Consider the following 23,889-nt stretch of genomic DNA (forward strand, 5'->3'; position numbering starts at 1 on the left):
GTCTTCTTTTGAGAAGAGTCTGTTCATTTCATTTGCCCACCCACTAGAAATGTCGGGTGATGATTCAGGAATTATTACCTTGCCTCTCTAAAAATGATAATTCACTAGCACCAGGAAGAGGTCAGATGTCTTGGGGTTCCATAAGGAAAAACAGAGGTTTCTCCCGAAAATGGAGTCTGGCACCTTCTCTGTTTTCTTTAAGGAATCTCAGCCTGTTAGACATCATTTTAGGTCCCTCATGCAGCAGAGGGGAGGGCAAAAGGAAGAAGAGACAGGAAGAAAAATAGAGAAAACAGAATTCAGTCAACTGAGAAGAAAATGGCCTTTATGTTTTTTTCTTTCTAGGACTTTGTTGTTTTTGGAGAAAAGGTGTTTTTCTTCTCAGTTGACTGAATTCTAGAGGAACAGTCACTTATGCCTTAGTCTGGTTTGGTGAATTTGCATTTTTCCATAAACAATAGGGCAGAGGAAGCAATCAGGTATCAAGTTGTCTCAGGTTGTTAGCGCTGGAAGACATCTGAGTCACCCTGTGTTACTGGTGGTAAATCTGTACGGGTCTACAGTAACTTCAGTCCTTACCTCTTCAGAAGAAAGAATTCAACTGAGGGGCATAAAACAGAAAAAGAGACAAGCAAGTTTCAGAGCAGAAGTGGAAGTTTATTTAAAATGCTTTAGAACAGGAAAGAAAGGAAAATTTGCTTGAAAGAGACCCAAGCAGGCATCCGAAGGTACAAGAGAGAAAAGAGAGCAAAAGTGGATAGCAGAAAGGCCCTTTAACCTTGATCCTTGGACTTTATAGGCTTGCCTTTTTCCCATGATTCTTCCCTTAGGGTGGGCTTTCCATATGCTCAGTGCTTTCCTTACCCTATGGAATTGAGCATGCGCAATGTGTTTAGGGAATTATACATATGCTCATCTGAGGCTTTCTTTCCTTTTCCAGTGGAGTGTGCCCATGGAAGATCATACTTCACCATTTGTGTCTCTTAACACGCATGCCCAGGAAGTTGCTTCCCCCTGGAACCTGCATTCAGTTAACATTTTGATGATAACAGGTGTGGACCATCAGGAAACAACATCTTCTTGGTGCTGCTGAATTATCATTTTTAGAGAGGCAAGGCAATAATTGCTGAACCATCACCCGACATTTCCAGTGGGTTAGGGAGAGCCCTCTCCTGCCCTGCTCATGCCTCACTACCTATAATAAGGTGAGCAAAGGGATGACTTTGAGTTCTGTCCTTTGTCCAGCATCTGTGAAGATAAGCTATCAATTTACACTGCCAGGGTGAAATTCAACAGAATTGTTTTGGGGCAAAGATCTTGAGGCCTACAAGGAATTTCCTTGTGGGCAAATTGTGAGGGAGGCATGTAGTCTTTTAAAAAAATATTTGTAGCAGGCCAGGCGCGGTGGCTCAAGCCTGTAATCCCAGCACTTTGGAAGGCCAAGGCGGGCAGATCACGAGGTCAAGAGATCGAGACCATCCTGGTCAACATGGTGAAACCTCGTCTCTACTAAAAATACAAAAAATTAGCTGGGCATGGTGGCGCGTGCCTGTAATCCCAGCTACTCAGGAGGCTGAGGCAGGAGAATTGCCTGAACCCAGGAGGCGGAGGTTGCGGTGAGCCGAGATCGCGCCATTGCACTCCAGCCTGGGTAACGAGAGCGAAATTCCGTCTCAAAAAAAAAAAAAAAATATTTGTAGCAATGTTATCCAGGAATAAAATGAGAGGCAGGTTTGCCTGATGCAGTTCCCTGCTTGTCTCTTCCCTTTTGCTTAGTGATTTTGGTGGTCCTGCAATTTATTTTGCCTTCACAAGCCTTTCACTGGATTTCCTGATTAGTAAGTTCAATTTTGTTTGCTTTGATGTGGGCATGAAGTGGGATTCTCATACATTAAGTAGACACCCTGTGGAGTTGGTTGCTATGGTGATATAATGCTCATTACAGAGCCCTCATCCTAAGAATGCTGCATAACATCACTTTTACTTTAGAATTCATTTATGGGGAAAAGGAGGAGGCTGTGGACACCTGGAGGAGAAAGGAAGTCCATTTATTTCATATGTAAAGCAAAATAAAACACAAAAGGCCAAGGTTCCATATTTAGAATGTGTACTTTGCCCTTAAAGAAATAGCAAATGAGTAGCACATTTGTCTTTTAATATCAGCATCACATTGGTTGCACCCTAAATGCTGCATATAAAGAACATCAGTAAATTGGGCTTAAACAAGGCAAAGGCAGAGAACTATGTCTTACTTATCTTTATATCCACTACTCCTTCCCTTTTCTTGCCTTTCATACATGGATGTGAATTGACAGTTCAATTGCATTTAGAATCTGGCATAATGAGCCACTAGTTGTGCTGAGAGATTTGGGCTGTTGACCAAATTCTGAGGTTTCCTTGTTCTCAATCCCTCTCACATCCTGTTTCCCTAGGTGCTTGGTGGTCAGCAGAGGACTCAAATTCTCCTTCCAAACCATGAGCTTGTATGTTTGGCTGTTCCTTCTCTCTTTTGCAGACACACGTGCATGTGGGCATGCATGCACACACACAGGATCTTTAGCTAGAAAACACCCTGGAATGGTCACATCGCTCCATTTCACCCTGTGGTTTTTTTGGTCATCAGGATACCCCCCAACCCCACAGGCTACAACCACCTTTCTACGTGTTAGAAGACACAACTATCAAGCTGCTCTGAGTGAGATAAAACAAGAAGCAATTGTCTATTTATGAGAGGGTTTTACGATTTAAAATTCCGATTGGCTAATCCAGGAGTTTGGGAAATTTTCCATACATACAGTGGCCTAATATCAAACTCCCTCCTGTAAAAACAGGAACAATTCATCATCATAGAATAAAGCTTGTCAAGCCAGTTGTTAGGTGGACCCACAAAGCCAACTCTTCAGTTGGGTGTCAAATCTGTACAAATCTGTATTAACTAAAAATAATAACCAAATAGTTTATTCAGGAGAAAAATTAATTTTAGAAGTACATAATTCAGTTCCTTTCAAAAACACAGTGATTAAAAGCTTTTTTTTTAAGTTAAGTCTTGAAATCTCTTAAGTTATTGACATAATTGGGAGGGGCCTTCATGTAGAATCTACAGACTATAATACATTCCCACATACCCCCTACTCCCCATTAGCTCCCCGCTGGAGTCCTGTGTGGGTGCTCTAAGTGGCAGTCATGTGCCAGTTCACGCTGCATGGTCACAGACTGTAAAGAAGGGTAGTGAATGGAAGCTGGATATCCCTGAAGCTGTAACATAGGCCAGGCACAGTGGCTCACACCTGTAATCTCAGCACTTTGGGAGGCCAGGGTGTGTTGAGAAACATTAAGTTTACCCTGCCCCCATGGATTCCTTGTAGAGAATACCTTTTAGTTTGTAATTAGTGGTAAGTGGGTGGCAGCTGCCTACTTGGTATATTTTTGAGTTATGAGTAAATACAGAACACCTGTTTATTAATAATAACCTGTGCAAAGAGAATAAATACATGGATCAGAATCTGCTCAGGGCCTTCAGCCTGGAATGCTGTTAGCCCCTGGGGCTCTCAGCTCAGTAGGCTGCTGGCTCCCCGGATAGAGCCTCTCTGTGGTTCTATCTGGGTGTCTGCCTCTCATTGCCTTCAGTGCCGCCTGGGTGTGGGTCTCCCAACTGAGCTGGTACTCGGTAGGGGTGTGCAGATCACCTGAGGTCAGGAGTTGGAGACCAGCCTGGCCAACATGGTGAAACCCCATCTCCACTAAAAATATGACTGTAATCCCAGCTACTGGGGAGTCTGAGGCATGAGAATAGCTAGAACCCAGGAAGCAGAGGTTGCAGTTAGCCAAGATCACGCCACTGCACTCCAGCCTGGGTGACGAGTGAGACACCACCAAAAAAAACCAAAAAACAAAAAAAAAACCTATAACATAAAAACAACTTCATTATTGCAAAGAAAAGATCAGTATAGTGACGAGTGACTGAGTGACTCTGATCCCATTGCAGTGTCTAGAGTGGGCATGTGTTAGGGTGTGCTCTTTTAGTTTAGCCATCTGTAGGCAGCTTATGTTTATCAACTCAGTTAGACCCTCTACCTTATCACAAGGACAGAGCGTTTTCTATATCCCAGATTCTTACCTTGGTATATGAGAAAAATCAGATCACACGTGGGCTTGGAGGATGGGTACAAGGTTTTTTATTGAGTAGTGGTAGCTCTCAGCAAGGTGGATGGGGAGGCCAGAAAAGGAATACAGTGGGAAGGTGGTTTTCCCCTGAAGTCAGGCCATCCAGTGGCCAGGCGGTCTTCTGACCACCCTAGCCAAACTTGGTGTTGTTCAGCTGGTTAGCCTGCTGGCATCTACTGGTGTCTGCCGGTGTGCTCTTTCGGCAGTATGTTCTCGAGGGCCAGCCACTTGTGTCTTTGCCCATGGCCACTTGTGTCTCTGCCCGATATGGTTTCAGGGATTTTATAGACACAGGATGGGGGCATGTTAGGCCAGGGTGGTCCTGGGAAATGCAACATTTGGACATGAAAACAGAAATGCCTGTCCTCACCTCAGTCTGTGGGAACAGGACCGGGGGTGGAGCCCTTGCTAGGGACCCCACCTTCTCCCAGCAATTCCCTGCCTCCCTCCCCTATCACAGGTGTGCTCTGGCCTCCTCTCACTTCCCATTCAAGAAACACAGGCTGCTCCTGGAAATGGCAAGAACATCGTGCACCACTTGGAGGCGGGAGAGTTGGGAATAGGAGAGGTGGGGTTGTTCTCTCAGGACCTAAAGTCCCACCAATCAGGAGGCTGGCAAACAAACCACAATTGCAAAACTGCCTTTTATGTGAAACGGTGCATTCTGGTGCCACAAAAGTCAGGCAATTAAGATTGCCATTGAAAAGTTTCTTACTGGAAATTTCCCCAAATCACATAACTTCTCTGACTCAATTCAGCTCTTGGACCTAACTCAGTGAACGATTAGTTTCAGTATCCAATAGTGTGGTCCAGTTTTTCCATTTAACACTATTTCAGAAATGCTTTTCAGTATTTTACCATTTTCTTCATAGTTTTTATTTTAATGTCTGCATTCATATCTTGTGATTTGCTTAAGGTTGTTGCCTGGCACATAATGAGTGATCAACAGATATTGAATGAACGAACATCTTTGTACATACAGCTACTTTTAAATTTTATTTTGCTGCTTTTTTTGTTTTTTGTTTGTTTGTTTGAGATGGTGTCTTACTCTGTCGCCTTGGTTGGAGGGCAGTGGTGCAATCTAGGCTCACTGCAGCCACCGCCTCCCAGGTTCAAGCGATTCTCCTGTCTCAGCCTCCCAAGTAGCTGGGATTACAGGCATGTACCACCATGCCCGGCTAATTTTTTGTATTTTTTAGAGACAGGGTTTCACCATGTTGGCCAGGCTGGTCTCAAACTCCTTACCTCAAGTGATCTGCCCACCTCAGCCTCCCAAAATGCTGAGATTGCAGGCATGAGCTACCATGCCTGGCCTTGTTTTATTTTTGAGGCAGTGTTTCACTCTGTTACCCAGGCTGAAGTGTAGTGGTGCATTCATGGCTCACTGTAGCCTCAACCTTCTAGGTTCAAGTGATCCTCCCACTTCAGCCTGCTGAGTAGCTTGGACTATAGGCACATACCACCATGCCCAGCTAATTTGTCAAATTTTTTGTAGAGCCAGGGTTTTGCCATATTGCCCAGGCTGGTGTCAAACTCCTGGACTCAAGCAATCCTCTTGCCTCAGCCTCCCAAATTGCTGGGATTACAGGCATAAGCCTAAATTATTGTTTTTGGGCTAACATGCCAGGACTAAAACACCTAAGTAAAAGAGTTTGAATCTTTTCTTTTTTCTTGGATATTGCCACGAGAAGCAGTATCCAGTTTTGGTTAAAAACATGGTTTTTAGGCCAGGTGTGGTGGCACGCACCTGTGTTCTTAGCTACTCAAGAGGCTGAGTGAGGCAGGAGGATCCCTTGAGCCCAGGAGTTTGGCTGTAGTGAGCTATAATTGTGCCACTGCCCCTCAGCCTGGGCCACAGAGCAAGACCCTGCCTCTAAAAAATAATCAGCTCGGCACAGTGGCTCACACCTGTAATCCTAGAGATTTGGGAGGCGGGGTGGGAGGATCACTTCAGGCCAGGAAGTTGAGAACAGCCTGGGCAGCATAGTGAGATGTCATCTCTATTTTTTAAAAATTGCTTCTGCATGGTTTTATGTAAAAAAAAAAAAAAAAAGGAACGTAGAGTTTTTAACTTCAACAAAGCTCTATTAGGCTGGCTCTGCCCATACGTTATAGTTTGTATATTTGTCCCCTGCAAATCTCAAGTCAAAAGTTAACCCCCAGTGTTGGAGGTGGGACTTAGCAGGAAATGTTTGGATAATGGGGTTGAGTCCCTCATGAATGTCATGGTGCTGACCTCGCATAATAAGTGAGTTCCCACTCTATTGTTTCCCCTGAGATCTGCTTGTTAAAAAAGCCTGGAACCACCTTCCCTATCTTTCCTTCCTTCCTGTCACCATGTGATTGCCATATACTTGCTCCCCTTCCACCATGAGTGGAAGCTTCCTGAAGCCCTCACAAGAAGCAGATGCTGACATCATGTTTCTTGTACAGCCTGCAGAACCATAAGACAAATAAACCTCTTTTCTTCATAAATCACCCAATCTCAGGTGTTCCTTTATAGCAACACAAACATAAACTAAAACACAATAGCAACTGTGAGATGGGGGATTACTTACCCCTCCCCTCTGAGTCATGGTCATCTGATCTACAAATGGGGCGAACAGTAATTCCTCTGCACAGAAATGTTGGCACAAGAGAAAAGTGGGTACAATATTGGTTATTATTATTGCCATTTGCAATACATGTATTTCCCCACAGTCTCATGAATATTGTATTTTATCATTTTTAGCTTGTTTTTGTTTATTAATTAGGTATGAAATGACACTGTTATGGTTATACTAACTAGGTGGGGCATGGTGGCTCATGCCTGTAATCCCAACACTTTGAGAGGCCGAGGCGGGTGGATCACTTGAGGTCAGGAGTTCAAGACCAGCCTGGCCAACATGGTGAAACCCTGTCTCTACTAAAAATACAAAAATTAGCCGGGTGTGGTGGTGGGTGCCTAAAGCCCCAGCTCCTCTGGAGGCTGAGGCACAAGAATCGCTTGAACTCAGGAGACAGAGGTTGCAGTGAGCCAAGATCACACCACTGCCCTCCAGCCTGTGTGACAGAGTAAGATTCTGTTTCAAAAATAAAATAAAATATAAATGTAATTTGATTTAAAAATATATTTATACTTCGTTCTTGCATAGTGAAGTTAACACTTTTTTTAAGGTTCATCTATGTGCTTTTTTAAATCTGTGATTTGTTTTCTTCTTCATTGAATGTTTGGACATTTTGTGATATTCTTGCAAAGTTTAATAATTTAAAAAATGCATTTAAAATAACGAATGCTTAAATTGTTCACTACAAATATTTCCGCATTCTGTTGTTTTCCTATTTTTCTTAGTTTTGTGGTCCCTATTTTTCTTTCTGATTTTTTTTACTGCTTCATAACTTTAAAAGTTATCCTTCTGGCCAGGCACGTTGGCTCACGCCTATAATCCCAGCATTTTGGGAGGCCGAGGCGGGTGGATCACGAGGTCAAGAGACCGAGACCATCCTAGTCAACATGGTGAAACCCCGTCTCTACTAAAAATACAAAAATCAGCTGGGCATGGTGGCGTGCGCCTGTAATCCCAGCTACTCGGGAGAGTGAGGCAGGAGAATTGCTTGAACCCAGAAGGCGGAGGTTGCGTCGAGCCGAGATCGTGCCATTGCACTACAGCCTGGGTAACAACAGCGAAACTCCGTCTCAAAGAAAAAAAAAAGTTATCCTTCTTCCAGAGTTGACATTATGCTTTATCATATAATTGCACTGATGATTTTTAAATTCTATACTTCTACTTGATTTGATGTTACCTAAATGTAATTCCTTAAATCAGCTGAGATATATTGTGCTGCCTTAGGAGGAGATAGGTAGAAAGGTAAGGATAGGAATAACATCTATCTCACACCGTTGCTGTGACAAGCAAAAGAGGCAATGCTTGTAGGGTGTCTAACACTGGGCCTAGCAGTCAAAGAGCAGGGACTCATTAAGTGACGAAATCTGTTAATTTAATTCTTATCAGTATGTCAAGTTGGCTATCTATAGAAGGAACACTGAGAGGTTTGTCACATATCAGCTCTAGGAGTAATGTAGAGTTGTAAAAATTTTATAAATTAATTGAAAATGACAATTTTAAGTTTATATGTACAATTGCACATGAAAATACATACAATTATATACATAAATAAACATATACAATAATATGTTTACTTCTTTTTGATACTATGAGTGATGTGAAGGGAATTCACATTTCAAAGTTTAGTTTTATGAAAAATATTTCAAGAATATCAGTGAAAAAAAAAAAAACAAAAGTATCACTCTGAAGCTAAAAACGGGTAAAGACTTTGGCCAGAATTTCATTTAAGTTTCTTTAGATTTGTGGTCTTTGTTATTGTTTATTTTTTAATTTATTTATTAAGTTTAATTTTTTTATTTCCATAGGTTTTGGGGGGAACTGGTGGTATTTGGTTACATGAGCAAGTTGGTCAGTGGTGATTTACAGGATTTCAGGGCACCCATCACCCAAGCAGTATACGCTGAACCCAATTTGTAGTCTTTTGTTCCCCACCCCACTCCCACCCTTTCCTCCAAGTCCTCAAAGTCCATTGTATCATTCTTATGCCTTTGAATCCTCATAGCTTAACTCCCACTTATGAGTAAGAACATACAATGTTTGTTTTGTTATTGTTTAAACAGTGAGTTTCAAAAGTGGTTCACTTTATAAAATACACTCAGAAATATGAATATCTTTTGCCTTCTTATACCTCACACTACCTCAGGAAAGCAAATATGTTATTGCAAATATATTAATGTAAGTTATGCTTTACCCTTCTAACCAATTACATAATTCTTCATTCTGTGATTTGAAATAAGAAATTGTCTCAGCGCATGCTCTGAAGAAAAGCCTTGCACAGGCTTTAGGGAAATTGATCAGGGCTTTACATATAATTACAAACTAGCAACTAAGCCAGAGAACATTCTGTGGCCACTTACAGCTGCACTCTTAGAAAATTCAGGCGAATAAAATTAGAACTGAGGTTATGAATAACAAGTTTTAGCCCTGGAATGATGCCTACCATAACATTCTAGCATTTCAATTACAGTCCTACCTGAGGCTGCCAGCTGGGCTGGATCCTCCATTGGAATATTTTCTGCTCCCTTATTACAATCTCTACAATTTCTTTGTCTAATATTCGTGATACATGTGCCAATATTATCAAGGGAGACCAATTTAGCTGACAAGTGTATAGATTTTAGGTTCCATCCAAACCTTAAGGGGGCATAATCTTTCCTAATATAGCCTGCTTTTAAGGACACTTGATCTGAAGTCATACAGCTCAATTTTTCCCATCTCTTCTCTGCACTCTCTATTACACCATCCCTTAGCTATCTTCTTTCCTTATTCCCTCCTCTCCCTTGCCCATTCTCTTCATGCTTTGTCCTCCTCATGTCAGTGTCTAGCAAGCTGATGGCTCCCAGCAATGAAGTGCAGGTGAAGTTTTCACACTGCCTTCTCAAATAAGCCTGTCAGCCAACAGATAGCTTGTCAATACCTTTAAAGTACCTAGGTGCCTGGAACTATGGGGAAGAAAAGCTGAATAAACTAATGTTTCCATCCTCACTTACAATCTAGTTGGAAAGATAAAGCATGTTCATGTGGAAAGATAACTAGAAAGGCAAAGCAAGGGACAGCAAAACCCTTTCTAACTTAAAATATGATGCTGGGACTACAGGTGCACACCACCATGCCTGGCTAATTTCTTGTATTATTTTTTTTTTTGGTAGGGTTCTTCCCTTTGCTTCCCAGGCTGCTGTGGAACTCCTGAGCTCAAGCGATCCTCCCACCTCAGCCTTCCACACCTGGGGTGTTTATAATTTGGAATGTTGGGAACTTAGAGCAGTGCTTGGGATATGGTTATCATCGTCAGGGAGTTCCTTAAACTAGCATGAAGCTGACAAAAAAATGATGCAAAGTTAGATTTAGTAGGTTCTAAGCAACTATAGCCAAAGTGAAATCACTTCAAGATAAAGGGTGCCATCATGACATCAGAAATAAGAGTGTAACCAAGTATCCCCATTTTTCTAAGAGATAGTTTATTTTTTTTCTGTTCTTTTCTCCTTTCTCCTTTTCCCCTGCTTTCTATTTAGCCCTTTTTGAAATGCAAAATAACCTCTCCCCACCCCTCCATCACCAGACATTCCCTATAGCTCAAGTTTATCTGTGTGCCCCAAGATGGATCTCTCCTCTAGAATTGACAGTTGATGTGCAGAGCTAAGCATGTCCCCACAGAAATCCCACCTCCAGAGGGTCACCTGTGCTTTCTACTTAACCACTTTAACAACTTATTTCTGCCCAGTAAGGCACCAACTAGTCCGGGTAGATAAGAAACTAGGCTAGCAGGGAGACCCCCTGACTTTACTCACTTCTCTGGTCACCTTAGAAAAGATTTCCTTTTTTTGCTACAAAGATGAAGCAGTACATTTAAAACAAGACAATGATGCCCTTTCCCCAAGCTAGCTTTGAAAATAAATTCACTTTTCTTGTACAAGGCCTTGCTCTTGTTAATTGGACTCTAAATGTGGTGAGCAACTAACCCGCTTTTTGGTTATAAGAAGAGGTGGCCATAGCCCAGGGTGTTCACCAAGCTGAGATCCATCCTCCAACACTGAAGTCCATAAACCCTGAGTACTGTGCTGGTGGTCAGTCCCAGGTGGCCAGATCCTTGAGAGTCATGATATCTTAAGACCTCTCAGAACATTCCAGCCCCACTTGAACATGTGTGGTTGTCACACAGTTAACTGCCTCATTGAATAGTGCTTGTGCAGAACTAACATACTGTGGCAAAGCTGTTCCCCTAATGGCTGAATATCTGATGGTGATACTGGTGTTCTTCTCTTTTCCAGTCAGGTCCTAGGTCATATCTACAGTGGACCACTCTTACAGACTCAGCCTGAAAACTCTATGGTTACCGTATAGACCCGATTAAGCCCACTCCAAATACTGAGGTCTGTAAGGTAAAAGAAAAGAGTGGGTTTCCTTGACCTTGACTGTTTTTTGGCCTCGAAAAACAAAGTATATTAGCAATAAAAGGAAAATGTATATGCTAAACAAAACACTCCTCCATGTAACCATGTGGTATGTGGCACAAAAGAAGATGCACATAATATATTAATGAAACTGTTAAACATATGGGAAATCATATTGTTTTCTTGTATAAGTAATACTAGATGTTGTCAGTTTTCCCTATCTTTTACCTACTGCCTTTGGGAATGCAGTTTTTTGGGGTCATAGTAGAAATCACATACTTACTTTATTATATTATCTGACCACCCTGTAGATCAAGTATAATAATTGATCTCTCTGTATTTTCTGAAAGTAAAGATAGTATCTGCCAACATACAAAACAACTGATAAAATGTCTTCAAACTAAAAAAGCAACAGGTACATGGATTTCCACAGCTGATTATACAAGTAATATTGCCTGGCCATTTTCTCAGTATTTCCCCAAAAACAATTTGTTATTTCACCCTGATTCAAGATTTGTAGAAATCCCAATACTAGTCATGTGGCTTTTCCATGCAAAAGAGACTTTGATGATAGGCAAACTGTATTATAGCCAATGACAGAAGATACAAAAATGCCAAAGCAACCCTTAACAATGAAAGATTATGCCAACATAGCTTTGGGTTTATTCTACACAGAACTTACTTTTCTTTTGCTGTTTGCTGAAAAAGCACTAAAGTGTGAAAATTATAACAAAGTTTCAACCAGCTCAGTTCAGTTCAGTAATTCTCAACAGTATAGTCCACAAATATCTGTTCCTGTATCCTTTAGAAAGCAAAGGGAGAACATATCCCAAAAGAATATTCCAGTGCATTTACTCCTCAGATATTAAATATTTGACAACAGTAATGTGAATGAGGTGTAAGTGAGTTGATGGAGGTTGGGAGAGATTGCATAAGCACATCCAGACCTAAATCAATAAACTAAAAGCCATCCTTACTGGTTATCTAGAATCCACATCCACACACTTGGGAAAGAAAAGCAAAAAACCTGTAATTGTTCCACGGGTGGTTTCTCTCACAATACCACAGTGAAAGTATAATCAAGCTACTTAGCAGTCCAGTAGCTTAGCAGCCTAGCATCAAACTGCATTTTTTTTTTTTAGATGGAGTTTCACTCCGTCGCCCAGGCTGGAGTGCAGTGGCACAGTCTCATCTCACTGCAACCTCTGCCTCCCAGGATAAAGCAATTCTCCTGCCTTAGCCTCCCAAGTAGCTGGGATTACAGGTACCTGCCACCATGCCTGGTTAATTTTATATTTTTGGTAGAGACAGGGTTTTGCCATGTTGGCCAGGCTGGTCCTGAACTCCTCACCTCTGGTGATCCACCCCCCTCAGCCTCCCAAAGTGCTGGGATTACAGGAGTGACCCACAGCACCTGGCCTCAAACTGCATTTTCAAACATTTTTTTCTTCTTTTGCCTTTCTTCTTCCCCACCTCCCAGTCTCAAGATGTAATTTTGTGTCAAACTGCATATATGTTACCTTTCATTTTGAAATATAGCCTCAGAACGTGCTGTGAACCTCCACTCCCTTTCCTTTCCCATAATATGTCACCTGAAACCAAAGCAGAATTCACTGTTTTTTAATATGGCTGCTATCTGAAATGCATCCTGTGAGCATTCATCCTTCCTTTCAGTTATTTCAGGCTCCAAGCTGAGAAGGGAAGTAGGCTCCTGTCCAGTTTAACGATGCAGAGACTCATGTGAAACTGGAGGGAGGGAGGAAACCGGTTCCCCTACAGGGTTATTTACACCGATACACACAACCCCTACCCATAGTCCACCTGGCCCCGGGGGAAGGGCTTTGCTGACATACGTGGAACTGTCGCCAACATTTCCTCAGCTTTGGATTGTGTGAAACTGGGGTGGATCTTGGGAGCCCACGCATGGGGGAACTCCACAGACTCATAAGAGTACCTCCTATTACTGCCTTTGTAATGGCTGCTTTGTCCAGCCCAGGGGCTCTGAATAGAGCCCTTGCCCTCTGTCCAGGGACCGGAATACCCTCCAGTCCCTGGACAGAGGGCAAGGCCTCCATCCAAGCCAAGTTCTCTGTTTCTGTAGCTGGGGATGAGGGATGGGGGAGCGGGTCATCTGCTGGAGGAAAACAGACTTTTCCTGTGCTGCTCATCCCAGACTGGGGAGAGACTACAGGCAGGCATGCAACAATGTCTGCAGGGAGAGAACCTTGTACAACTGACCTTTCACAGCCCTTAAGCCATGTGAATATGCCCTACCTCCAAAATTGCAGGAAAGTCTGTATTTCAACACAAAACAGCCAAAGTTTTGGGTAAATCAGTGATTTGTGTAGGCTTTGGTGAATTAACTGTACAGCAACTTGATCCTTCAGAGAATGGCCTGCATTTTTACTTGGTCACTTGATGACCTGGCTGTTGGCAAGTTGGCTCTTGATGAGTTAATTGGAGCCAAGTCTGTTGCCTCCAACAGCAAGGAAGTGAGCCTGGATCATTATCCACAGAACAACCCACCTAAAGTGGGTTCTAAAAACCTCCCCATGGAGTCCTGGGCTCCAACAGATTGATAAGATGCTGGAAGTTTAACTTCGCTTCTGTGGAGACAAATCACCCCTGAGCATCCCTCCCACTGGCCTTTCCTAGTTCCTTGTCTCCCCTTACCTTCCCAATAAGAAGGCAGGCAAACAGAATGGGTGGAAGAGACTAGGCATGGTGGATTTGGAAGTGTGATAAATTGGGAGAACCATGAGATCCTTTATGTGGACTTACCCATCCCCAACAAACCCTGCTCACTGAGAGAGTGACCAGATCGTTGTTCTGAGGTTTCTGGGGAAACTTCAGAAGGAGTTTTTATCCAACTGTAATCTGAGAGAATATGACTTTTGTAAGGGCTACACCAATTTCAACTGCCACCCCCTCAAAAGAAGGCCGAAATATTCCTTCCTTTTGGTTCAGTTGAGGAAGGGAAGTAGCAGAGAGGGGAGGAGGACAGTCACTCACAGAAACTACCTGACCTTGGTAAAAGAAACAGCATGTTTTGGCCACATGCTGTGGTTTCACCTTAGCAGGAGGTGAGCATGTAGGGCTGTGCCAGAAGCAGTGATAAGTCCCTTGGCTGGTATGTACTGAGCCCCTTTCTATTTGCCAGTCACTGTGTTAAGTGCTTGGTATGTTACATTGTCTATTCCTCACAAAAGCCCTGTGAGGTAGGCATTGACGTTTTCCTATTACACTTGAGCAAACTGAGGGATTGGGAAGTGTTAAGTCATCTGCTCAGGCCTCCAGCAGAGAGCTGTCTGACTTCAATATCTGTGCTTTTTTACTTATTCTTTTCCAAGTTCTGAAGTCAGAGCCTCTTTTGTGTGCTTGATCATTTGTTTTGAAACATGTCTCTTACGAAACAAGGATGTGAGAGAGTCTGATGATATTATCACTAGAGACTAAGGAGCAATGAATATTTTTCCTTCTCAGTTCCGTGTACAAAATGAGGATAGTAATAATGCCTATTGAATAGGGTTATTGAATAGGGTTTTGCTGAAGATTGAATCAGATAATTCATATAAAGCCCTAGCACATGACACATCGAAGATGGTTCATCATAACATCTCTCTATAAGGTTTAACTATAATTTCTGGTAGGATTATGGTAGTGAATGGTGTCCTTTGAAATGGCCTTAATGGGGGAAATTGTTGGGACCCAGTTTTATTTTATTTTTATCAGTCCACAAAATTCCCAATTTGAGAAGCCCTGCTCTTAATCACACAGATATGGAAATTGTTCTCACCTGAAGACGATTGGTCTCAATCATAACAAAGAGAAGAAGGTGATTAACTATGTCCTGTTTCTCCAGGAGAAAGTGCTGTACTTGCTTCTGGAAGACCCCACAAACCTCAAGAACCTGGACACAGAAAGCATGTGGACATGGAGTAGCGAGGCAGGGGAATTCGGAGGTGGGGACAGAGAAGCGAAGGCAGGCAGAAAAGATTCAAATCCCAGCTCTACCACAGACTAGCCTTGTGACTTTAGGCAGGCTCTCTGGCATCTCTGAGGCTCATGTGTACAATGGGGATGGTAATGGCCACTTCCTAGGGTTGATAAGAAAATGAAATGGGTTGATACAGGATACGGAACTGTACTTCACAGAGAACAGGAGCTGGAAACACACAGCTTGAAGGTAGCTGAAATCCAAAGGGGAAGAGAGCTCTAGTTTCCTTCATCTTAAGCTTTTGGGGCAAAGGAAGCAAGATCTCCCTTAGGAATCCATGGAGCCCCTGGTGAGAGGTGCTAGGCTATGACTTCAAATGGGAGATGTGAAGGGGATTCTTGTTTGCCCAGAGGACAGAGTCATGAAAGCTGTTTAGCATAGACTACTGGCAGGCAAAAATATTTCAGGGAAGGGAGACTGCTACTTCCCAGAGGTTCAGAAAGTGGCTTCTGCAGCAGGAGTTTACAAATGTGTAAGTCAAAACTTACCTCCTCCCCCATTCAAGGCTGTGTTCACTTTAAAAAGCATGGTGCTCTGTACAGTAATGAATAGCCTACAACCTCGTCATCACCATTCCAGACCAAGCTTTGGGAATCCTCTGTCAATGAAGGCAAGTCTATCCAGGCTGAATGTGTGCATGCTCTCCAGGAGATATACATCCAGGGCTTTATGTGCCCTGCTTGCCTAGGTTTACCTGAGCTCTGTTGAGTGGGACAAACCTCCAGGGAAGGGAGAGGGCAGGCAGCTCACTGTGCCCTCCTGGGAGAACTGGGGAGGTGACATGTATCAAGGAGACAGTGCTTATTAGGGAGAATTCCTCAGGAGAAGCATGCATGTCTCTACTCTGTTAGTTTCTTCCTGAATTCAGGATAATCTGCCTGAGAGGCTCTAGGAAGTGATGGTCTACATAGTGTTGTGTGGGAAATGGAATGAGGGAAAGTGGGAGCCTCTCTTCTCAGGCCTCTGCATGCTCCCTCTGGAATTACATTTCTCTTATGTTTTACTCTTATTTTTTCCATCTCCTCTCTTTCCACCTTCCTGCCTACCCAAACATCCCTTCCCTTATCTTCCATCTTTATTTTCCACTTCTCCCCTGTTCTGACCTGATTGTTTCCTCCTTTCGCCTATGCCCAGCAAGGCTGATGGCTGCAAGTGCTAAAATCCTGTCTAAATCCTGACATTCCTTTTTTATCAAGTAAGCCTACTATATCAGCTAGTTTTACATATCAATCTGACTGGGCCACAGGGTGGCCAGCAATTTGGTCACACGTTACTCCTGCTGTGTCTGTGATTGAAGGAGAGATAAACATTGGAGCAGGTAGACTCTGTGAGGCCGACTGCCCTCCATATTGTCGGTGGGCCTCACCCACTCGGCTGAAGGCCTGAATGGAACAAGGCTGTTGTTAACTGTCTCTCTACAATAATAATTGGTTGCAGCCAGAGCCAGGGAAAGGCAGTCTCCCAATAAATGGAAACACATGACACTGATCAGCAGCTTCCCAATAGATCTCAGGAGTTTGGCCAGTGGGCTCAAGCATGTGCATTAAGAAACAAAATTTCAGGCTTTATCTGATATACTCTGGGGTCATTCAACTGGTGAGGGAAGAACACCTCAACTGAGCATGTATACAACTCTAGTAAACACACTGTGCATGCAACCTCTCCCTCTGTATCGATTGAGACTTCTCTCACATACTTTTTGGTTTATAAATTGGCAACAAACTGGAGGGACTCTGAGTGGAGGTGGCCCTGCCCTTGAACAAATTTCCTATGGGTGTTGGGTACCAGCATGGGCTATCTTTATTGCTTAAACCAAAAGGAAAATTTGCTGATACCTGGGAGCTCCCTCTGTTACTAGAAAGGTGTCCTGATCCAGACCCTAAGAGGTAGTTATAGAATCTTGCACAAGAAAGAATTTGGGGTGAGTCTACAGGGTTAAGTGAAAGCAAGTTCATTTATAGGAGAAAGGAATAAAAAAATGTCTACTCCATAGGCAGAGCAGCAGCATGGGCCACCGGTTACCTGTGTTTATGGTTATTTATTGATTTATGCTAAACAGGGGGTGGATTATTCAGGAAGGTGAAGGAGAGAGAGATATTATCTCAGGCTTTGTCAAAGGGGAGAGAAAGCTGGAAACACAGATATGCACTAGAAGTTGAACTTTTGGGTTTAAAAAATAAAAATCTGTCGTAAGTTTCCTAAATCAGTTAACTGAAGAAAATGTTGTTGTTCTAACCAATTCTTTAGTGTATTAGTGTTTTTTTTCATTCCAAAGCCCAAACTCTAGAAAGACTATTAAAAATAATTTCCTCTTAACTATAGCCAACTTGATAATGTAGGGTTATTTTTTTCTCATAAATTCTTTTTACAAACCTTATTACAAATTACACAAACTGTTTATGACATGCCTGGGCTTCCTGTTTTATCCTAAACATCCCTATTTTGTAAGCAACCAGTTATTTTATTTTAGCACAAGAATTTACAAGACAAGCCTGGGCATGGTGGCTCATGCCTATAATCCCAGAACTTTGGGAGTTCGAGGAAGGTGGATCACTTGAGGCTGGGAGTTTGAGACCAGCCAGAACAACATGGGAAAACTCCACCTCTACAAAAAATACAAAAATTATCCAGACATTTTGGCACGTGCCTGTAGTCCCAGTTACTCCAGAGGCTGAGGCACAAGAATTGCTTGAATCCAGACAGTGGAGGTTGCAATGAGCTGGGATCATGCCACTGCACCCAACCAGGGCAAACAAAGCAAGACTCTGTCTCAAAATAAATAATAAATAAATAAATTTATAAATAAATAATTTACCATAGAGGATTCTTTCTCATGTAAATTTTTTTTCCTTTTAACATCTCTTACCCCAAACACCTTTTATATGTATAAAATTCTTTATCTCTCCCTTATTGACTGGTTTCTTTTACCTTGTTTCATAAATAACCTTTAAATAATTTTTTGTTTTTTGAGGCGGAGTTTCGCTCTTGTTACCCAGGCTGGAGTGCAATGGCTGATCTCGGCTCACCGCAACCTCCGCCTCCTGGGTTCAGGCAATTGTCCTGCCTCAGCCTCCTGAGTAGCTGGGATTACAGGCACGCGCCACGATGCCCAGCTAATTTTTTGTATTTTTAGTAGAGACGGGGTTTCATCATGTTGACCAGAATGGTCTCGATCTCTTGACCTTGTGATCCACCCGCCTCGGCCTCCCAAAGTGCTGGGATTACAGGCTTGAGCCACCATGCCCGGCCTTCCAATAATTTGTTTAAAAAGTTGGGGGCCGCGGTGGCGGTGGCAGGTCCCGCGGGCGGTGGGGCGCTGACGACAAGGGGCGCGGCGGCGGCGGCAGAGGCAGCGGGCCCTGCGGTGGGCACAGAGCGGGGGAAGATGGCAGAACTGGGGAAGAAGTACTGTGTGTACTGCCTGGCTGAGGTGAGCCCGCTGCGCTTCTGCTGCACCGAGTGCCAGGACACCGAGCTGTGCTCTGAGTGCTTCTCGGCCGGCGCTGAGATTGGCCACCACCGCCGCTACCACGGCTATCAGCTGGTGGACAGCGGGTGCTTCACGCCTGGGGGCCTGAGGCCGAGGGTGGCTGGATCAGCCGCGAGGAGCAGCTGCTGCTGGACGCCATCAAGCAGTTCGGCTTCAGAAACTGGGAAGATATGGCTGCCCACGTTGGTGCTTCGAGGATTCCCCAAGAGGTGATGGAGCATTACGTGAGCATGTACATCTACGGGAACCTGGGGAAGGGAAGGCCGGCATCCCAGACACCATCCCAAACTGCTTGACAGATCACACCTGTCCCAGTGGGGGCCCTCTCTCACCCAGCCTCACCACCCCGCTGCCCCCACTGGACATCTCTGTGGCCGAGCAGCAGCAGCTGGGCTACATGCCCCTGCGGGACGACTACGACATTGACTATGACCAGGATGCTGAGACACTCATCAGTGGGCTCTCGGTCAACTATGACAACGACGATGTGGAGATCGAGCTGAAGCACGCACGCGTGGACATGTACGTGCGGAAGCTGAAAGAGAGACAGCGGCGGAAGAACATTGCTCGTGACTACAATCTGGTGCCAGCCTTCCTGGGGAAGGACAAGAAGGAGAAGGAAAAGGCACTGAAGTGCAAGATCACCAAGGAGGAGAAGGAGCAGCGCCTGAAGCTGAGGCCTCTGTACCAGTTCATGTCATGCAAGGAGTATGATGACCTTTTTGAAAACATGCACAAAGAAAAAATCCTCAGGGCCAAGATCCGAGAGCTGCAGCGGTACTGGCGAAATGGCATCACCAAGATGGAAGAGTTGGCAGAGTACGAGGCCGCGTGGCACAAACTGGAGAAGAGGAAGGAGAACAAGAACCTAGCGGGCTCCAGGCGGGGAAAGGAGGATGGCAAAGACAGCGAGTTCGCCGCCATCCAGAACCTTCCAGGCTTCGAGCTGCTGTCGGATCGTGAGAAGGTGCTGTGCAGCTCTTTAAACTTGAGTCCAGCCCGCTACGTGACTGTGAAGACTATTATAATTAAAGACCACCTCCAGAAGCGACAGGGAATCCCCTCCAAAAGCCGCCTTCCCAGGTACCTGGACAAAGTCCTAAAGAAAAGGATTTTGAATTTCCCCACAGAAAGAGGATGGATCTTCAGGGATGTATCTTGAAGCTGAGAGGCTTTGAAAGTCTGAGATGTCCAGACAGTGCACCAGCCAAAATGACTTGGGGGAGGGGAGCCACTTCCCCATTGTTGCTCCTTTTTAAACAAATTTAGTTCCTTTTTTAAGATATAAATTCTTTTCATGGTCCTCTGAAAGAAGCAATAGTAACAGTCTTATATCGGATCATGGGGGAAGCAAATGTGTCCATTTTAACTTAATCCTGCAAGTCACACACTGAGTGGATGCTCAGCCTTTACCTGTTCAGTTTGGAGCTTATTGTGAGATTGGAGAACTTCCTTTTATTTTGTGAGTGTTCTTCCCTTTCCGTACAAAAGCTATTGTAGGGTACGGGGGCAGTGTTTTCCTGCTGGACCGACAAGCCATAAGTGATTTCCTGGTAACACAAGCTCTTCTCAGGTGGGGCTGCCTGCAGGCTCCCCTTTTCTGAACCCATGAGGCCCACAGCTGACCCCAGTGCAGCCCCGGGCACCCAGCACTTTACATGGGGGCAGCTTGAGCCCAAACTCCTCTGCTGTATAGCAGATGAGGAACATCAGGCCAGAGGACAACAGGCTGGCGTTTCTTTGGAAACCGAAGAAGAATCTGTTGGTTGAACACAGCGACCGGATGACCTTCCACTTAACTGCTGGTGGCAGCAGTTTGAGCGTGCATTCCCAAATCTCAAAGCTGACCCTGCGCCTCATTTGAATGTGACCAGAACCTGCTGGTTCACTTTGGGTAGAGCCGTGGCCCTCAGGCAGGCTTCCATGGGAAAGCACGTTAGTGGGAGTACACAGGACACGTGGACCACCAGGACCTCTCAACCCGTTTTCAGGGCTGGTCGTTGCTGCTGTTAGACATGCAGCACATTTCACTTGGAAGAACCCATTGTAAAAAGTTCAAAGCTAAGAGTTCTGGATTCTGGCGTCAGCTTCCTCAGGATTTTCTTCAGTAGCAAGTACCTTTCCACTGAAAATATGAGCACGCCCTCCTGGCTAAGCATCTTTAAGAGTGTGGTCAGGCCCATGCCAGAGCCATCTGACTGGTTGGCTGGTGGCAGTTCTGGTGGAGCACGAGGGAACCCAGGGGGTTCCCCTGAGCCTTGAGCTGCTCTCTGTTCACTGTCTTGAATCACACTCAGAAATGGCTTCTTCCCCGCCCAGCCTACAAGGTTTTCTCTGGGGCCCTCTTTCAAGGATGTCCATGGTACCTTCCTCCTGAACCTTGAGGAAGTCTTTTGTCTTCCGGCTGCTCAGGGTTCTCCGGTCCAAGACCCTGCTTTAAATGTGGAGTGCTCAGATGCCAGCACTCTACTCTTCCAGGAGGTTGACTTGCCTCTCGGGCCCTGTAGGTACCAAGAGACTGTTTACCTCCCAGAATGTTTGGGCTTGAATTTAAATTAAAGTGAAGTTATTTGAAAGAAAAAAAAATTGAAAATGATGCAAACATATAATTAATGTTTAATATTTGATTAAGTATAACTTTAGACTTTAAATTACCTAAGTTTATTTACAAGCATGTATTCCATTATATTTACATACTTAACTAATTTTTAGTTTATGGAGATTACTTAGGAAAACTGTGGCAATCATTTAAAAGTATTGATATCTGTGTTTTTCAGGTGTTTAAGTAAGACACATAAGGCTAAATAAATGAGGTTTTTTTTGGCCAATAACTCAGGGTTTAGTCGTTTTTATTAAACCAACAATGTTAAATGCTTTATTTATGTAAAAAATTACAAAAACAAAGCTAATTCTCCTTTTGGTTGCAAGCTTCATAATGCTTTATAACACTCATGCAAATGTTGACACCTTTTAATATCTGCCAGAGGTACATAGTAAACTGCTTGAGAAATCTAAAGAATAATATATATTGACAATTCTGAAGACATTTCTAATTATATTTTACCAATAGTTTCAAAACCAGGTCATTTATTAAATATTTACTAAAGTCACATGAACTTGAAAAAGCATTTAGGCTTAACATTTCTATTCTTCAGATATAGTATTTAAGTGCTTATTTTTCTTTAGGCCAATTAATCAGAGCTCATTTATAAATTTTTGGTCATGAAACATTGTATAGGTGACCAATAATACATAAATGTATTAGACATGCGCATAGAAGTAGGTGTTATAGATTTGTAAGACCTCTTTTTTATTCCTCCTATTTCAGACGTCCAATTTCATGGTAAATTGTTTCATTACCCTAGGCATTTGTCAGCTAGATAGTACTAAATTTGCATACTAAAGGAACAACTCTCAGGGTCAATGGGTCAATGTACCTGTACTTTTTGTTAATATATTTAATAGATATTTGATGAGCTCTTGATGGGGTGCTATGCAAAATATGAATCTGGGCTCAAAGACACTCTGGCAAAAAGTGGCACAGAGACTATCCCTTTAGACAACGGAGAATACGAAGAAATGGACAATAACAAAAAAGAATGGGCCAAATTGGGCCTGGACAGGGGGAGGCATAGGTGGATGAAACAAGGGTGAAAGAGAAAAGAAAAAAGGAGGAAAAGGTGGCATGGGGAACACAGGCTGCCAGAATGGCTGTGGCTCCAGAACAAACCATCTTCCATACCACCCCTGGATAAGGATGGTATTATAGGGGATAAGCAATGGTACAATGACAAGCTGGCCCATGCGAATGGGGCATGACGTGTTTCTCAATCTTGATGCCCTCTGACGTCTCTTCCAGCAGGCTCTTCTATTCTCAAACCAAATCTTGAATCAGAGGAAAAAAGAAACAGGTTTAGTATACTGAACAATTCATATTATCATGGAAAAAACACAACAGGCATCTCTCTATGTCCTTAATGTTTTCAATTGCATCAAGACAAGCTACTTCTTCACTAATAAAATATTTAGAAAGGTGAACACCACACCTTTCCCCCAGTGAGCTCCAAGGGTGTGCTACCTATGCTCTGGCTTGGCTCATTTCTTTTTCTCTCTCCTCCTATCTGTAATACTACTTTTTTCACTCTTGGGTACGGGTGTAGCCGATGACTTGGTCCCCACTGCTATTGCTATGTGTGGTTCATCTGCTTCTGGACACCTGACCATCAGCTATCCAGCTGTCACCAACTCTTACTTACTAGGCCACTGTTACCCCGGTCGTGGGGGAAGCTGAGCTTGGAAAAAAAAAATGGGGGGTTCCTTTTAAAGTCATATCAAGGGGAACAGGCCCCATTTTTGAAAAGACCATCTTCAGTGTGAAGTAAAAAACAGATAGGAGTACATTGTATTTTAAAACAAGTTTTCTTTTCTTCAAGAAATTCTAAGGGATCATTCATCTCCAAAACTTCTTGAGAATTAAAAAGATGGTATTACAAAGCATGTCTGGTCACAGGGGGCCCAGGGAGCTTGTGGATTGTCTTGCTGGGAAACGGGGGTATCTGAAGCCCTGGACACCATCTTCATACTTCAGCTGGAAGTTTTGTGGAAGGAGGACACAAATGTTGTCCAAATTCACAAAAATTCTCGGAAAGCTTTGCTCAGTGGAGAGTTGGGGAAGGAAGCATTGCTAATTCTGCATGCTCCAACCCATCCCTCCCTCCAAACCTTCGCGGGCTCAGGACAAGGTCAGCTCACTTGGTTCTCCCTACAGTCCCGGGTTCTGGGACAGAGACCTGATTGCTCAGCTCTGCAGGATGCCTTCAGCTATCTAGCCCCGCTACTCAAGCAGAAGATCCCAATCTCATCAGCATTCCCAAAGTGGGAAAGTCCAAGTAGGCATCTCTGAAGATGTTCAGTAGTAATGTGGAGGAAGTATCAAAAAACACTACTCCTAAACACCTACCAACTGTTAAAAGAATAAAACCTGTCCATTAAACAACACTATCACTCCAGCTTCTATGTAATGATGTTTCCATTGTATTTTTATCATTCCAGAAGTTTCTAAACTGCAAATTTTACAGGACAAAGGTCCTCTTCCTGTTTGATGCCCCATTTCCTTCTCCCATCTTACTATTTGTAGTCCTTCTCCCTCATGAATACATAGTCTAAATTTTGAGCCTACCGTAATATTGCTTGTTTAGAAGTTATTCCAATGTACCAATGGTCAAAGTTCATAAACATAAG

General features: G+C 43.5%; 1 pseudogene; it reads left to right on the forward strand.

Moving 5' to 3' along the window:
- Positions 1-18,543: 18,543 nt before the first annotated feature.
- Positions 18,544-19,810, forward strand: LOC100414510 (transcriptional adapter 2-beta pseudogene; annotated as a pseudogene).
- The last annotated feature ends 4,079 nt before the right edge of the window (positions 19,811-23,889 follow it).

This window comes from Callithrix jacchus, chromosome X, assembly GCF_049354715.1.
Source record: "Callithrix jacchus isolate 240 chromosome X, calJac240_pri, whole genome shotgun sequence".
NCBI classification, from domain to species: Eukaryota; Metazoa; Chordata; class Mammalia; order Primates; family Cebidae; genus Callithrix; species Callithrix jacchus.